The sequence below is a fragment of the Notothenia rossii genome (assembly GCF_949606895.1).
Source record: "Notothenia rossii genome assembly, chromosome: 4".
Taxonomy (NCBI): Eukaryota; Metazoa; Chordata; class Actinopteri; order Perciformes; family Nototheniidae; genus Notothenia; species Notothenia rossii.
The window spans coordinates 66176262-66193651 of NC_136902.1; positions in this window are offsets into that span (position 1 = coordinate 66176262).

Below are 17390 nucleotides of genomic sequence, written 5' to 3' on the forward strand. Positions count from 1 at the left end.
GTGAACGTTTTTTCACCGTTCTTTTGCCATTTTGAGATTTAAATTTCTAGCGGAAAGCTAACCAGGAAGTGTTTTAGCACACCACGTGACGCATCTGAACGAATCACGTTGTCAGAAGTTGACACCAGCCAATGAAATTTCGTTTCTTGGTTTAAGACCCTTTTGTACTTTCACGATTGGTTGCTGATGCAAAGGAAATGACCATATTTGGATCCGATGAGCTTGTGCAGGAGAGACGGAGCTTTCCAACGATATCTCTGATGACATGGTGCAAACAGATGTCGCGGTTTATGTTACGTTAGAATGCTAACTTTTGGTGAATTTAGGAGAAATATACAGACGCAAATAGACAAACTATAGTAAAATAAACACTTAAGTGTGTATTTTGTACGTTTTCCTTCCAAAAGCCTGAAAGAAAACATGTTATGCGGAATCAAAATAGCACAACATCTCAAAATGTACCAGTGCATGAAAAAGGATGTTTTTGCCTGCCGTGTCTCGCCTTTAATAAACAATTTATGCTGCTCGTATCGCTAACAGCCAGGCCGGGCCGGTGTCGGTACCAGATGTGTTCGGGGTACCATATGTGTTCGGGGTCCGTCTCTTACCAGTGACGTCACGACGTCACGACGTAATGACGTCACGCATTGTGATTGGCTGTACGGTAATTTACCCACGCTGTCTAGACTAGTATAGAGGGTTTTTTTGATCATTACATTACATTGTATTTAGCTGACGCTTAAGTGCATTCGACCAACAAGATAAAAACTTGAAGAAATACAATAAAACTTGAAGAAAAACAAAGACGAATGAGGAGAAGAACAAGAGAAATCGAAGGTAAGAAGTATATAACGTAATATGGTAGGTAATATGTAATATGTTCAGTGCCGTTGGTACGTTAGTTCAAACAGTAACAACGGACTATTTTTCTTAGCGTATGCATGTCAATTTAAATCAATACATACAACTATTTCACATGTACAATATTTTCTTAGCCCTAATACTTAATACTACTTATTTCGTTTTGATTGTTATATTTGATTATATTATATATTATCAATAAATTATATATTATATATCAATATGATATACTTTTCTATATAATAGATTATCAAAAAAAGTATTTATTAAGTAAGGGATAATGTGCAGCAATCACAATCAAGTCCACAATCGAATCCATAAAGACAAAGTAAATCTGTTTACAGTTGTTTCATATGGATGTTGAGAGGTATCCATATATCTCTTCATTTTGCTCTCAAAGTGCACCAGATTGATGCATTTAACTTCAATATTTTAAAAAATCACTCCAAAGGGAGTGCTTGTTCTTCCTTCTGTCTGTCTGAATCTGTGTATTCTCATGTTCCGATTAACCCAGCCAAATTTTTCTTCTTTTGTGTCTTGATGTGATCTTGAGTCGAGGCTGATCCTCTTGCTGTGGTCCCGCATCCTGGATCCTCTATCCTGAGTTCTGGATTAAGTCGTGGACTTCGGGTCGTGGCTGAACCTGTCTCTGCGGTCCTGCCTGGGTCTCGTCGTGCTGCCTCCCTGAAGGCTCCCACAGGATTGTTGACATCTTCGTGGATTCATCCTATTATTATAGAAGCATGCATTTCCTAACATACGGTCTACCTATGTTGCAAATGTATTATCTCTTCGATTTACACACGGCATCTATTGCACGTCTGTCCGTCCTGGGAGAGGGATCCCTCCTCTGTTGCTCTCCCCGAGGTTTCTCCCATTTTTCCCTTTAAACTGTGGGTTTTCTCTTGAAGTTTTTCCTTGTACGATGTGAGGGTCTAAGGACAAAGGGTGTCGTTTTCTTCTCATACTGATATTCTGAACAAATTGCTGTTGTATTAGCTGTAAAATGTCTTTACTGTAGGGTATTTTTATTATTTGTACAGCACTTTGGCTCGACCAAAAATCGTTTATAAATGTGCTATATAAATAAAACTTGATTTGATTGATTTGATTTGAAAGGGTGTGCGCCAAGGTTCCATATTAGGACCAATAATTTCACCATATACTGTATGTAAATAATCTCGAATAATCTTTCAAATGCTGCTTTCTATTTCTATGCAGATGATACTGTTATTTATTGTTGATCCTCTTCTATAGAGCAAGTCTTGATTTCCTCCAGTCTGCCTTTGATGTTATTCCATCCCATTTATCTCAACTCAAGTTAGTATTAAATGCAGACAACTCCAAACTCATGATATTCTCAAATCGCAAAAAGTTAACTTATTTTCTCCCCAACATTTGTACTGTTCAAGGGACTGACATTGACATTGAAAGGGTCACTACATACACATATCTAGGTTTTATTATTGATCAGAACTTATCTTTCAAGTCACACACTGAAAATGTTGTTTTAAAATTAGGTTTCTCCTTTCAGACAAGGAAACATTTGATCTCTGCAACGTTTTTACCAGTATTGGATTCTGGTGATCTGCTTTACATGAATGCCTCTGACCAGTGCCTAAAGAGTTTGGATACTGTGTACCATTGTGCATTATGTTTTATTACATATATATATAATATATATATTGTGAGTTTGGAATAAATATGCACTTCATGAAAATTATTAGTTGGTTACTGTTAGTAAAAAAACAGTAAGGTTAATACTGGATGTTTGTTACACTTGGATATGTTTTCTGTAACACTTGTAACATAATTATTCTCCAGTTTATGCATTTGAGTGACTTGCAGTTAATGCTCGACATTCAATTCAAAACCTTTATTTATACAGGTAAAATCCCATTGAGATCAATGATCTATTTTTCAAGGGAGACCTGCAGCAGTAGGTTCCACATGAAGACATAAAAACTTAAACAACAGAACAACAAAAGGACATCATACAGCAAAAAATACAGGGATTACAATTTACATATCTATCCACATGTACAGGTACCAACAGCATCTGACTGTGGAGCATCCAACCGAGCTTTAAAAACATGTAGTGGTACCAGCTTGGTAATTTTACATTCTTTTTGCAGACTGTTCCAAGTTAGTGGAGCTGCACATCTAAAAGCTTTCTTCCCTAAGACAGTCCTAGCACTTGGCACATTTAATAAAACCACAGCATGAGATCTCAGGCAATAAGTACTTTCAATTTGCCGAGAGATCAGGGAGCAGATATAAGATGGTACTTTATCCAACATGGCTTTGTAAATGAAAATGTACCAGTGACTGAGCCTCAGTACAGTAAGTGATGGCAAAACCGCCTTGGTTTACAGTGTACAGTAATGTAAGTGCTTTACAGTTTGTCGCAAATCTCAGTGCACTGTGATAGTAAAACCTTATTGTGGTGTAATTATATATCCAAAGCAGTCAGAAGTCAGAAAATCTTTAGTGATGTTTAACCACTCAGAAGACAGCCCATCAAAATTAACACATTGGGACCTTTCAGAGAGGTAGTTCATCTTCTACATATAATAACGGACAAAGTAAAGAATGAAGTGTAGGCTATGTTTAAATGTTCGGAATTTGACCGTGTATGATGGTCCTCTTGAGTTGCCGTACAGCCAATGGCGTATAGCCATTGCTCCGTTTTCATGTTTTTTTAACATGTTTTTCACAAACATTTTCACACGCTAGGAGCATAGGAATAATTCAATTCGGTTCGTCATGATCTGTAGATGTGATTTGCCCCCGAGCACCCCTGGGTAAATTACCGTACAGCGAATCACAATGCGTGCAATGCGTGACGTCATTGGTAAGAGACGGCCCCCGAACACATATGGTACCCCGAACACATCTGGTACCGACACCGGCACCGCCTTTTTTCTTCTTTTTTTTAAGCGGACCCCCTCCCTACTTTTGGCAGCACCCCCTGAGCAAAATGACTTCCCGCGGCTATGAACTGTCGTCTGGTGCGCACCAGAAAACTGACTATAACTGTCAAGCCACACTTATTGTTTGTACTTCTTTATTTTAATAATTAATAATAATTAATTGTATGATGTCAGTATTTTGTTGCTGTCAGTTAGGGGGAGAGTAGGGGCTCAGGATACTGACATCTGTATTGTTTCATCGTTTTTTCCATCTAATTTTGTATTCTTTTCTAAACCACACACTGTTATTTACTCAACAGTAAGACACAATTATCCTTGTGTTTATTTATTTGTTTGATTGTATAATGTCGGACCTTTGGAGTCCGTCAGGACCATAGACTGTTCAGGACCTCTTATTATACATCCATGGTCAGGACCGAGGGTCGGAGCAGCTCATACAAACACAGGAAGCTGTATTTTCAAAATAAGAGTTCATTTTAATATTATGTTTGATAATATATTTTTGTATTAACTAGACCACTGGGTCATGTTAAGACCATCATTTCTCTCGGTTTGGTTTTACAAATGTAAAAACAATATATGTGTGGATAACAAAATACATCCATCATAAACTAAACTGGAAACAGCAGTGCTTTAACCGCCTAGCGGTTAAAGCACATTATTGAAATTTTTTGTTGATAACTTATATTTGATGAAAACATAAAAATATTAAGAGTACATACTTTCATAGGGGGAAAGTAGAAGGTCAATGATAGAAATATAGAATAGAAAATATCAATAAGATACTGTAAGTGATCTCTACAATAAAACAGTTTAGTGCCGGATGTCCAAAGATATTAATAGGAGGATGTGCAAAACAGACAAACTAATTAGGCTTTATTTAAACATTAAAGAATACTTTAGGTTTAGGTCTTCTTTTGAATAAGAAAAAAGCTTTGGGGGTATCTACAGATAAATATTAAGCCTGACAAAGTACTTAACGTCTAATATATTGCATAATTTGTTTTGGGACTTGACAATCAACTTTCCTGCGATGTTAACTATGTTGAAGCACTTATTTTAACGGGGTGGACCCGTTCAAATCCAGTTTCGGACAGTCTGCCGTGGTTCCATCCCATTTCAAAGTGCTGTTTGACGCTCGGCGTAACCCCCGGCGCACTGCCACTCAAACATCCAATCACAGAGCTTGAGGACTATCACAGGGTTTGGGTTTGTCAAGTGAAGCGGAGAGAATACTTACTTCCGGGTGTAAAATTCTCTAAAGCAACTACTATGAGCTACTCCGACCCTCGGTCCTGACGGACTCCAACTTGTGTTTATTAATCAAACAAATAAATAAACGCAAGGATAATTGTGTCTTATTGTTGAGTAAATAACAGTGTGTGGTTTAGAAAATAATACAAAATTAGAAGGAAAAGACGATGAAACAATACAGATTTCAGTACTCGGAGCCCCTACTCTCCCCCTAACTGACAGCAACAAAAGTCCGACATCATACAATTAATTATTATTAATTATTAAAATAAAGAAGTAAAAACAATACGTGTGGCTTGAAATTGAGTAAGAAAAAGGTTGATAAATGCTGTGAGAATGGATCTGTGGAGAGCATTTTGCCGCGATCCCAACTCATCTATACCAGGGGTTCCCAAACTTTTCAGCCCGCGACCCCCAAAATAACAGTGCCAGAGACTGGCGACCGCATTCTCGCGGGAGTGTCATTATTGTCTCACTACTATCACTACTACTAATACTATTACTACTACTATCACTACTGTCATTATTAGGCTGTAATTTGTTATATACTGTTGGAATGGGTAAGCAGGCCTATTGTTTTTGGATATTTGTGGAGTTAGGTGGTCCATGAGTGTTTTTTATTGGTTAAGTGGTCCTTGGTATGAAAAAATTTGAGAAACAATGCAAAAATCTTTTTTTTTTTTTTTTTTTAATTTTCCATTTTTATTTTGTAATCATCTCGCGACCCCCACTCGGGGTCTTGCGACCCCCCGGGGGGTCACGACCCCCACTTTGGGAACCCCTGATCTATACCAACGTTCAGGGAGCTCTATGCAAGTCAATGGGACTCCCTGATAGTTGAAACTCGACGCTAAACGGCCCCCCTTGCGTTGGAAAGTGATGACGGGGACCCTGACATAACGTCAATATAGGCCGAGTTGGGAGTGAGAATGTGTTGATATTACTCACTGCAGGAAAGTGAAAACCTAAAAAGGCATAATAGGGCCTCTGATTAATTTGACTAATCTACAAAGCCTTAAATATTTTAGCACTTTCATATATCAGTAACTGAATATCATGTTACATCCAAACAAGACACTATGATCTTCCACTGCTTTTTTCTTCTGAAGTTCCTAATGTGTCACACAAGAAATATGACGAGGCTGCGTTCTGTTTTCGTGGCCCTAAACTGTGACCCCAGCCTACCTTTGGATCTTAGAAAAGCAGAAAATAAATTGAAGACTTATCTTATTAATGTATTCGTAATATTACTGCATTACTGCATTAGGGCTGCATCCTTGCATGAATGGTGCTTTATAAATAAAATAAAGATAAATACTACCCACTTGATGTGAGACCCACGCATATCCAAACACCCTGCACTGGTCATAAAAAGGGATATTGACTAGAGATGACATTTTCATCTGAACTTTTCTTTGGTCAAGAGTTGGTTGGACTAACTAATAAGTCAAACAAAACCTAGACCATTTTTTGTATTTGATCGGGTAGCAATTAACAAAGGAACACATTTAAGTACTCAGATTAATTACTTTAGTAAAAGTAGCAATACAAATACTCAAGTTAAAGTAACAAAGTAATACGCTTTAAAAAATACTTTAAGTAATTGTTGTGCAACATTTCTAGCATCAGATAAGTTTTATTATTTTATTAAATGTGTTAAATGATTAATGTGTTAATCACTTCACTGTTGCACTTGGTTCAAGTGGGGTTGCCTTGAACTGCTTTACAAACCACTGGGTAGCTTAACCTATATTACAATGTGTGTCGATTCATATTTTGTATTAATAACCCTAAATCTGATAGATACCTAATAAGTTAAAAAAAAATGTAATGGAGTATAAAGTAGCAACATGTGCATACCTATTTTGTAACAGTAATTTAGTAAATGGACTTAGTTACATTACACTGATGGCAATATGTATTATATTACCACATATTTGGACTTTCTACCTGACTCATTTTTTCATACATCTAAATCAGTTGTAAAATATATAATGAAAATGTATCTATGTAACTATACTATGTAACTATACTTGAAAAAGACAGATCGGAAATCAGCGGCGCATTGAAAAATATATACATATATGTGATGCTTGATTGAGTTGGAAATATTTTGTGTGACGCTAAAAGCAAAATTGCAGTGAGTGGAATGACAACTTGCTTTGAATTGGATGAAGCGCTGTTTTCTCTGCTCCATGTAAATGCACCGTGTCGGGCATAAATCACAGCCAGGCTGGAACTTTCTGACCACCGGACTGATGGGGTGAGGCAGTCATTTCAACCAAGCATTGGACTTGGTCATTATTATCAGAATTATTCCGCTCATTCTGTGGGGAAATAAGTGAATTACGGAGGGACTATTTTTTCTCTGTTTCCAGTTAAACTATTCAACTCTGAGATTAGTCATTTACTACCCTTTAAGATGCTGACAATGGGCAATGTATCAGCTTTTAAAGCCCCTTACTGTTTGGGGAACCTACTTAGAAAGCCAGAAGACAAAATATTGACCTCTGATCGTGCAAATGTTGAGTATGAAGTTGTTGGAGTGTACCTGAGAGACACATGCGTGACAGCCTAAGGTGACATTCTTATCATAAAGAGTTCAGCATGAGGAGGGATGGAATTATTCAAGGTAGTCCATCAACAGTTTGGAACTCATGGCATTTTCCCAGACAATGTGTGTCTCTTGTATCTGTATTACAGCAAGGACTTTGAACAGATACATCACCAGATAATGACAGAGTTTTACAATTTGAAATGCAACATTTGACTTTTACTGCATAGTTTCACACAGGTGATACTCTGTGTTGAGAACATTCTGGCAAATGGCTCTTTGCCGATCCCCAGACATCAAACTGTCGGAGCTACCATGTCAGAAACTGCAGTCCCTGATCAACTTATGAAAGAGCCATTTCACAGAGGTATACAAAATAATCAACAATATGTGTTTGAAAGATATATTCAGGATTTCCAAATTACTCAGCAGTGAAAAAAGATAGAAGAAATAAAGATAAACTGTAAAGGGCACAGATCATTGTACGTTAGAAGATTACCACTGTATCACCTGGCGATGGAGATAAACAACGGTGGGAGAAGTATCCAGATGCTTTACTTGAGTAAAAGTACCAGTATACGTTAGTGTCAAAAAACGTCATTACAAGTAAAAGTCCTGCATTCAAAATCTTACTTAAGTAAAAGTACAAAAGTATTATCAGCTAAATGTACTTAAAGTATAACAAGTAATCATTGTGCAGAAAAATTGCCTTTATGTCGTATGTAACTATATTTATACATTTCTAGATAATACTGTTGCATCAAGTAGCATTTTACAGTTCAAGACAAACAGTCTTATTGATTTTTTATAAATATTTAAATAATTTTACTCTTTTGCGACTTAAATAGTAAGTCCACTAGTTTAATTTTTAAAGATGCATTTTGTTAAAAGTCGCTAAGGCTTAAATAAATGTAGTTTAGTAAAATTACATTATTTCCCTTTTAAGTTTAGTGGAGTAGAAGTATAAAGTAGCATAAAACAAAGTAAAGTTCAAGTACCTCAACATTGTACTTAAGTACAGTACATGAGTAAATGTGCTTAGTTAATTGAAGAACCCAGATCTTGTACTTAAGTAAAATTAGAACTACCAGAGTACAAGTACCAAGTACCAATTACAAAGGTATTATCATCGAAGTGTACTTATAGTACCAAAACATAAAGTACTCATTGGGCTGATTGGCCTATTTCAGAATACTATATGTTTTGATTGTAATTATTGATGCATTCAAGTGTTATCACAGCTGGTAAAGGTGCAGCTAGTTTTAATGACTTTGTATACTGCAGGGTAGCTTGTGAATTTACTCCAGGTGTAACTATAGTCTTATTTTAGTTTTGATTATATTTTGCATTATTAATCCAAATGTGCAAAGTAACTAAAGTTATTATATAAATGTAGTGGAGTAAAAGTACACTATTTACCTCCGAATTGTAGTGGGGTAGAAGTACAAATTAGGAAAAACTTAAGTAAAGTACAAGTCTTTCAAATTGTACTCCAGTATAGCACTTGAGTAAATATACTAGTTACTTTAGTTTACACCACTGGTTGGGTCCTCCTCTTGTGTTGCTGTGGCAGCATCTCAGGTCGGTTACTTTCATTTCCTCGCTCCTCGCTCCTCGGTATCACCGGAAGTTGATTTGTCTTTGCCATCTTGAGTAGTGTCCAGTGGCGGCGCTAGGGGGTGGCTACTTGGGCTCAAGCCCCATCTCTTGAGTAATGTGCAGTACCGGAGTCCACCAGAGAGGCAGCCGCTGCGGGAAATTAGCCTGCGTACTGCGTAGCCTTCCCTGCCCTGAATAAGAAGTGATCCTTCCTAGTGCCTGACTAGTTTTAAGCTAATAGCCTATAAAGTTATGGATATTAGAAAGTTATTTTCCTCGAAGCAGGCACCACAAGCTGCAGCAGCAGCAGTATCAGCAGCTGACAACAATTTCATCACCAGCAGTGAAGAAATGGATGATGTTTCCGGTTTGTGAATCTAATGGTGATATCTGCGAGAGTGATGTACAGTAATGTTAATGTTATAGCTAGTAAACATGGAGAAACCACACTAAGTATACCCTTATATGTTAGTATGTATACAGAACATGGCTAAAAATTATCCTAAAATGTAACGTTAACCCTTCATACCTCAGTCTACTTTTAAGACACTAAAATAACGTATTCCAATCCAAAAGGATGTTCGGTCCACCCCCCCCCCCCCCCCAACAAATCCTGGGCTAAGCCGCGGATCTCCTACAATCCTAATTCCGCCACTGGTAGCGTTCCATGGCGCTTGTTTCTGCCGTTAGCGTTAATGGAGGAGCGATAATCGAGTAACCACCGGAGGATGGTGAAATCTTCAGATACGCGCCCCGCCCCCTTACTGTGTAACAACATATTACTAGACCGACTGGAAAACTGGGTGGGACTTTCGGAAACAGTTCTAAATTGATTTGAATCCTACTTAAAGGACAGAAGCAACTTTGTTTCTATAGGTAAATACACATCTGAGTTGACAAATATGACATGTGGGGTACCTCAAGGCTCCATCTTGGGGCCGCTTCTCTTTAACGTCTACATGCTACCACTGGCTCAGAAAATGAAGAACAACAAAATAAGTTACAATAGCTATGCAGATGACACACAAATGTATTTAACAATTTCACCAGGAGACTATACTCCAATTCAAACACTGAGTAAGTGTATTGAACAAATCAATGACTGGATGTGTCAGAACTTTCTCCAATTGAACAAAGATAAAACTGAGGGAATGGTTTTTGGAGCCAAGGCAGAACGTTTAAAAGTTAGCGCTGAGCTTCAGTCTGCAATGTTCAAAACAACAGATAAAGCCAGAAATCTAGGTGTAGTCATGGACTCTGACCTGAGTTTCAACAGTCACATTAAAACAGTTACTAAATCAGCTTACTATCACCTAAAGAACATATCTAGGATTAAAAGACTAATGTCAAAGCAGGATTTGGAAAAACTTGTTCATGCTTTTATCTTCAGTAGACTCGACTACTGTAATGGTGTCTTTACAGGTCTCACTAAAAAATCTATTAGAAAGCTGCAGCTGATTCAGAACGCCGCTGCTCAATTCCTCACTAACACTAAGAAAGTGGATCACATCACTCCTGTTCTGAAGTCTTTACACTGGCTTCCTGTGTGTCAAATAATAGATTTCAAAATACTGCTGCTGGTTTATAAAGCACTGAATGGTTTAGGCCCAAAATACATTTCTGACCTACTGCTAAATTATGAACCATCCAGATCTCTCAGGTCTTCAGGGACTGGTCAGCTTTCTGTCCCCAGAGTCAGAACTAAACATGGTAAAGCAGCGTTCAGTTATTATGCTCCAAATATCTGGAACAAACTCCCAGAAACCTGCTGGTCTGCTGCAACTCTCACTACTTTCAAATCCAGGCTGAAGACTTTTCTTTTTGTCGCTGCTTTTAATTGAACTATTCATATCTTAGACTGCACTGTAACTTTTATCCATGTATTTTTTCTTTTAATGTTTATTTTATTAGCGTTTCTTTTTAATGACTGATTTTAAATGCCATTTTCTTAATGTCTTTCATTTTTTGTAAAGCACTTTGAATTGCCTTGTGTTGAAAAGTGCTATATAAATAAACTTGCCTTGCCTTGCTCACTGATTGGAAGATGCACCGCATGCACTGATCTGATGCTTCTTGACATGAGAGCAGTTTAACAGCTCAGTTTATACTGTGTTTTGTTTAAATTAATGTATCATTTAGTTACAAATATGTGATATATCTGAACAACAAAGTGGTCAAAAATCATTTTATTCATTTATTGGAAACATTTTCATGATCGCTTTTTTCGTTTTACATTTTCATTTATTGTCATTTCCATTCAGTCAGTCATTAAGTGCTATTTAACATGTTAATTTGCTAACTATTCACACAAACAAACACAGTGTGATATCCAATGAATGTTAATCTAACTGGTTTTTGATAGATAACATATCTCTTTTTCTTCTCACAATTATTTTATTTCTTTTGTGCACTCTAATCAATATTAATCTAACTATTGTTCGTTTATACCTTTTAAGAATTGCGTTTATCTTTTTTGAGAATGAGTTCTTATTGTATTTAATGTATTTGGGTCTACAACAGATGATACAAATGTTTATGTCAGTAAATGTGTACTAACAGCTGCAGGAGTGTTTGTGAAAACAGCGGGGTCATCACAAACGGACGTGGCTTCACGTGACGCTCCGGAGGAAAGGACTTCCCATAGAGAACCGCAGTGACGCGTCGTAAAACCCGGAAGTACATTTCTTCCGGTTCCTTTGCGGAAAAAAAATGCAAATTCTCCATAGGATTTTGGAAAATAGCTCGAAATAAGGTCTGTGGTTGACACACATTTAAGAGAGGGATCACGTTTTGTTCAGCCGGATGATCTCCACATGTCAACTCTACTTTTATAATTTTTGAATCATAAATCTAGTCGCCAAAAGCAAAATGCTAACGTTATGCTATAAACGAACTACAAGCCAGTACAGCAGCAGGGTCGCACGACTTCAACGTCACACCAACTTAAGATCGTTTCAACTGACTTGCACTAAAACTGCACTTTGAACACTTTAAATATATTAACATTTTAAACGGTATACCCCAGTTATCTAGGCCCGTTTTGTTTAATGTATACCACGTTTATCTAGGTCCTTTTTGTTTTGTTTTATGTATACATGTCACACTGTGGGAAACGATATTTCTGGATATATAACACATGTAGAATTTTTGACAATAAAGCTGAATTTGACTTTCGCGTGCTTGCATATTTTAACAAAGCTTTTCATTTTAGCAACACTGAATTTAACTAGAAGTCATGGCTGTGTCAATTACCAGTCTGATATCGTTTTACAAAGATGACAAGAAGAGTGTAGATAGAGGAGAGAACCACTACAAGTCAGGACACGTTACAGTGCAGCCTAGATGAAGGTGTGCTTACCGGTGTTGTCAGGGCTAGCATGAGGGACAAGGTTTATAGTGTCGGTGAGTAGTGATAGCAAGAGTACCGTTAACCTAGAGTTAATTTATTCACATTAATTCCCATCAACAAATCAATTGTATATGTCACATGAAATCTTTATTAGGCAAGGCAAGTTTATTTATATAGCACTTTTCAACACAAGGAAATTCAAAGTGCTTTACAGAAAATGGCATTTAAAATCAGTCATTAAAAAGAAAAGCTAATAAAATAAACATTAAAAGAAAAAATACATGGATAAAAGTTACAGTGCAATCTAAGATATGAATAGTTCAATTAAAAGCAGCGACAAAAAGAAAAGTCTTCAGCCTGGATTTAAAGTAGTAAGAGTTGCAGCGGACCTGCAGGTTTCTGGGAGTTTGTTCCAGATATTTGGAGCATAATAACTGTAAGCTGCGATACCATGTTTAGTTCTGACTCTGGGGACAGAAAGCTGACCAGTCCCTGAAGACCTGAGAGATCTGGATGGTTCAACATTTAGCAGGAGGTCAGAAATGCATTTTGGCCCTAAACCATTCAGTGCTTTATAAACAGCAGCAGTATTTTGAAATCTATTCTTTGACACACAGGAAGCCAGTGTAAAGACTTCAGAACTGGAGCGATGTGATCCACTTTCTTAGTGTTGGTAAGGACTCGAGCAGCGGTGTTCTGAATCAGCTGCAGCTTTCTAATATATTTTTTAGTGAGACCTGTGAAGACACCATTGCAGTAGTCCAGTCTACTGAAGATAAAAGCATGGACACGTTTTTCCAAATCCTGCTTTGACATTAGTCTTTTAATCCTAGATATGTTCTTTAGGTGATAGTAAGCTGATTTAGTAACTGTTTTAATGTGACTGTTGAAACCAATAACTAATTTAACCCGCTGACAAGAGAGCCCACCTCCGAAGATCGTGACTGGCTGAGGGACAGACTTGGGGGCAGGTTCTCAGGAATTTCTTGGCTTCTCTCCCCCGAGCCAGAAGAGGAACACTACAGCTTGGAAACACTTACAGTTCCTGAAATTATCAAATCTGTTGGGCATCAGGGACCTGAGGCAATTGTGGCAAGCATGGCATTGTCTGAAGAGCAACAGAGGGCAATTCAGGTGGCTACCACTGGTCAGCGAACCAACCCAAACTGGCATTTGTTCAGGAAAGGAAGGTTGACTGCCAGCAACTTTGGAGCTGTCCTGAGGTCAAAGCGTGTGACTGCTTCCTTTATTGCCAGGGTGCTAGGGCAACAACAGGCCCTTGATGGTGTTTTGTCTGTACAGTGGGGGACTATGAATGTATGTGAGGGCGTCAGGGCATTCACCACTGCAACCCAGATGCAGGTCCATGAGTCAGATTTGTGGCTCTCCCTATCAGGATTGTTGGGGGCATCTCCAGATGGTCTGGTAGGGTCTTCCGTTTTGCTGGAGGTAAAGTGTCCTTACGGAGCCAGGGAAATGACAATTAGTGAAGCATTGCAAATCAAGGGCTTCTGTGTCGGTAAGGAAGGAGAAACATTCAGCCTGCGTGAGGAAAATCCTTACTGGCACCAAGTGCAAGGTCAGCTTCGCCTCACTGCAAGGAAGAAGAAATAAAAAAATTGTGAATTGTTTTTAATTTACATTTACTCGCCTTTGCAATGTTGTGGTTGTTAGAGTGTTAGGTTTCCTGTCAGCTCGTCTGTTTGGAAGATATAAAATATTAGTTTCATGGAAGTCACACCGTCACATATACTGTAAGAGCATTAAGACATACAGTACATAGGCTAAAACAAAACATCTAAAGATATAACCTTGCACTTTGATAAGTCTCGTGAACATTTTCACTATTTTGACATTTTTATAGATGACAATTGAACTAAAGAAATAAATGGTAGATGAATCCATATTGAAAATAGGTGTCAGCTGCTACACTAATTATAATAGTTATATTTCCTAATTAATTAAGATAAGATATTACTGTATTGATCCCAATTTGGGAAATGTTTGTGTTGCAGCAGCATAACAAGAAAAACAAAATATAAGTTATTATATACAAAATTATGTGAGGGATGGAATATTAAATTGAATATAAATGTAAAATGTACATGTGATTTTACGTCCAAGAGAAGCTATGGAGCAGAGAGTTCTCTGCAAGCCAGAGGTGATTTGTTATTAGTTCAATATGTCAAACTGATTTCCCTGACTACAATCTTTAGTTACATGGTGAAACGTTATGCTGCTTATACTAAATAGACTTATCATATAAGCCACACAGGTTTTAAGAGGATGTATTCATTATCTTTACTTATGTTGCGGTCTTTTCAGCAGCGCCATCTCTAAAATGGCGATACAGTCACAACCCATTATTTAAATTTCACCGTGACATGGACAAAAATATAACGTCAGCTTACCTCATGGCACGAATCCAGACTCTCCTTTGGAAAACATTGGCCGGGAAACGATAGAACAAGCACGTTTCATGCGAAGACCTTTGGCTGCAACCCGGAGCAAAGCAACAAACCATTGCGTAGCTAACTAGTAGCGCTAGCTTTAGCTAACGTTAGCTAACGAAACGAACTGCCGAGTAAAATTGGAAAACACTGGTAATTAATTAATCATTTGTAAAACTACCGTGTTAAAAACGACAATTTCAAAAATACAGATTCTAATGGTCAGATATAGATATACAGATACTAAAGATAGGCAGGTACTTGCTTTCAAGCAGAACACAGGGGAAAACAAACTTAGCGGGAGTGTTTACGTGTTCGGCGTAATGACGTACAATGGCCTCGACAATTTCTGTAGTCCTATTCAGCCATTCGGTAACAACCATCGTTTTTCAAAAATCCCCAGTGGGGTCACTGCTGATGTATTTAATGTCGTAGAACAAAACGTGATTTATCTCTTAAATTTGTGTCAACCACAGACCTTATTTCGAGCTATTTTCCAAAACCCTATGGAAAAAATGCATTGCTTTTTGAGGAAGGAACCGGAAGTGCTAAAAATGCTAACTTACTTCCGGGTTTTACGGCGCGTCACTGCGGTTCTCTATTGCTCTTAGAACTAATTTCCCTGCTTCTCGTGGTTTCCTTAGAGGCTTCTCAATTCTTAAATTTCCCTTCCTCGACTCCTCGGTCCTCCGGTAGTGACCCGGAAATTAATTTCAGCGCGCCATGTGGAAGGACATCTCATTTCTCTAAATGCACATTGAGGACCGAGCATCGAGCATCAAGGAGGCTCTCTGGAGGAGCTATAACCGAGGATACACTGATGGTTCCTCCACGGCTCCTCCGCGGATGCATTTCCGGGAACGATGGAGGCGTGACGCACGGCCGGACTTATCTCAGCCAATGACAGCTCTGCATGCATCCCTTGGATATAATTTTAGTAACTGTCTGCTTTCATCGCAACGCGATGTTTACAGTGAGAACAGCTGTGAGGTCTGTGCAGAAAGCAGAACAGTGTGTAAAATATATATCACTCAGTATAACAGGCCTACATTACTTTCTGTATTTGTATGCTTTAGTTTAGTAGATATCTAAAAACAAAGAGTCGATCTTTTTCTAAGACCATTTAGTGCTTCACATAATAAAATACACAACGGCTGTAGCCTGATTATGCTTTAGGAGCAGTAGGTGTGTGTGGTACAGTGTGTAGGTGTGTGTTGTACAGTGCGTAGATGCGGCGGACAGACGGGTCTCAGTTGGTTTGGTGTCCTATGCTTACTTTTAATACTTGTACAACTTTTGGCCCGTAATTTCAAATCCCCATTTGAGCGACCAGAGAGAGAGAGAGGGGGTCTCTGATTGTGTTACGTTATTATGAGAGTGCTCTCATACTTGTTTGATTCTGAAATTGTATATATTTATTTATATAAATATATGTGGTGTATATGTCCGCATCTGTAGCCTGTTATTGTCTCATTATACCGCACTGTCAATGCATTAAAAGTAAATACATATAAGTCGTCATGAACAAATCTGTCCATCAGAGTGCTGCTGTGCCTCCTGTCATCATTAATGGACGTCTCTTTAAAATGACCGCTCAGAGGAGAGGAGTTCTCATTTCTCTAACCGCCTGCTGCCTCCACTCCTCTCTCCTCGGTTCCCCTCCTCAGTCCTCCGCTCGCATCTCCTGTGGGCGGCACCAAGTCTCGAGGAGAGGAGTCGAGGAGGGGAAATTTGAGTATTGAGAAACCTCTTAGGGCTCTGCCCTGGATATTAGGCTCGTTTGAGACGAGCTGCGGCTCGCCTCGAAAGTAGACGAGATTAGCCGATCGCAGCCGTGGGAGGTCTCAAAAAGCTTGCCTGAAGACGGAAAGCTCGGAGTCGGCTTCTTCTTCTTCTTCTTCTTCTTCTTCTTCTTCTTCTCTCGGTTTTTTGGCGGATTGCAAACATCTCTAAAGGTGCATACCGCCACCTTCGGAATCGGCTTGACTCGGTTTGCATTTATAAAGAATGCACACGTGTTTAATCGTTAATGTCAGATATGTACAAAGAAAATACATTTGTTCCTGCTCAAGAGTAGATTCAACTTTATTGTTATTGCACATATTACAGGTACTGAGACTACGAAATGCAGTTTAGCTTCTAACCAGGAGTGCAACAAGCAGTAAAGTGAAAAGTAATGTACACAATCTCCAGAATAAAATATAGAATGAATTGAATGATGAATAAAAAGTGAGGGGTATGAATATACTAGATATACACAGCAGCCTGTGAGCAGTATGAACAGTGTGTATGAATATGCTAAGATATATAAAGTATGAAAACGGTAAGCAGTGAAAGTATAGTAGCCTATAAAATATATAGATATTAATTTCATGATGATAAACATTGTG